We start from the raw sequence: 1,632 nt of genomic DNA, 5'->3' as shown, positions 1-1,632 counted from the left end.
ATATATATATATTTAAAGCGCTTGAGGGAAGTATATAAATTTTTATAGAAATTTTCAAAAATCCATTTTTTTCCAACGTTCAGACATCGCGGATGAAAGCTCCAGATTGATCGATGAATGACCAGATTGGTTGTTAAAATTGAGATTGACGGTTTCGGGACTTCCCGTAGGCGCGTTGCGGTACATCGCGAAGCGCGTATCGCGTCGGCCGACTGATCGGCAAGCGAACACACGTCCGTAATCGCCGCGAGATGCATCGCGCTCGCGATGCGTCGCGATTGCGGGCGGCGAGAGAATATAAAAAAAAGTTGGCAAGAGGACATAACGAAATACAAAAGGATAGAAACGGGCGCGAACGGGGTTGGAACGGTCGAGTTGCTCGCGCAACCACCGTCGACGAAGCCGAGCACACAATTTACCGATCGGTACTCTCCATTATTCGTGTTTACAGCTGCAGCCCGCGAATCAACCTGGTCCATCCCCGACGCGCATCCTATCCCCTGCCCCTATGCACTGCTGCATACCATCGGCGCATCTCTGATTCCCCCTGTTACCCCGCACCAAGCCCCGTTATTTGCTTCGGTCAAATTCAGTTGCAGTCCCCGCGGTGGTTTTGAATTAACCATCAATTTTGGGCGCGTCTCTTCCGTTCAAAACCGTGTCTATCAGCGATCGTTCGCTTCAAGAATGTCATAAATAAATAGAATCTGAAAGAGAGAAGGAAGAAAAGGAAAAGAGAGAAAAGACGTACTTATTAATTTATCACGCCGACGAGGCGAATTCTAATCGGAACTATATTAACCAGTCAAAAGTCATAGGACAACACAAACAAGTTCTCTTTTTTTTTTTTTTTGGGTTAACGAACGAAAGAATGCAATTTTTGTCGGAAGCAGCAGAGAGTTCATAGTTGGAAATTGGAAGCCGAAAATATGTCGGGCAGTCACGCGAAATTTAATATCCCATAAAACGCGTTCACCTTCTGGCTGCATCCCGCGAGAGTATTTTTGCCACGACTGCATCGTGCTCCTTTTTGCATTTACAAATTATCCGCAAGTGCGCCGGACACCGGACCGGCCGCATCAATATTGAACGCGTAACGTTAACCACAGCTTCGTGTTACGGGACAGAGCAGATGCATTTACGTGTAACTGCGTGGCTCGCGCATCTGCGTGTCATTCCAACAAAGTTAATCGCCTGAAAGAGTTTTCACAATTCAGGAATTTTTTAAAATATATATGTTTTAGAAGTTTTGTAATTTTTACACACATACATACATAATATATATTTTTTTTTTTTAATTTTATAATCCCAAAAAGGGGAAGAAAATATCTCCATTTATAGAAAAATAAAAAAAAAATAGGAATTTACAAAAAAAGATTTTTATAATTAAAATAAAATCACACACACAAATATAAAAATCTCAATATATTGTAGAATAAAATAAAATTGATTTTAATTAACAATATCATGAATCTAAAATTTACGGATTGTTTTTGTAAAATTAGTATATCTTCTTTAATTTTATAAAATTTAATAATGTATACGCGACAAATAGTTTGATTTACATTCAAGAATTGACTAACTTCAATGAAAAATCGCCTCTTCATTCATAAATTAAAATATATATATATA

General features: G+C 39.2%; 1 protein-coding gene across 1 annotated transcript in view; it reads right to left on the bottom strand.

The window, feature by feature from the left end:
• The window catches only part of LOC115238881 (UDP-glucuronosyltransferase 2C1-like), a 44,714-nt gene that overhangs the window by 1,855 nt on the left and 41,227 nt on the right, over window positions 1-1,632 (bottom strand). The gene's annotated exons all lie outside the window — the stretch shown is intronic.

Source organism: Formica exsecta, unplaced genomic scaffold (assembly GCF_003651465.1).
Source record: "Formica exsecta isolate Colony F162 unplaced genomic scaffold, ASM365146v1 scaffold1159, whole genome shotgun sequence".
NCBI lineage: Eukaryota > Metazoa > Arthropoda > Insecta > Hymenoptera > Formicidae > Formica > Formica exsecta.
This window is presented reverse-complemented; position numbering and strand designations above follow the sequence as displayed.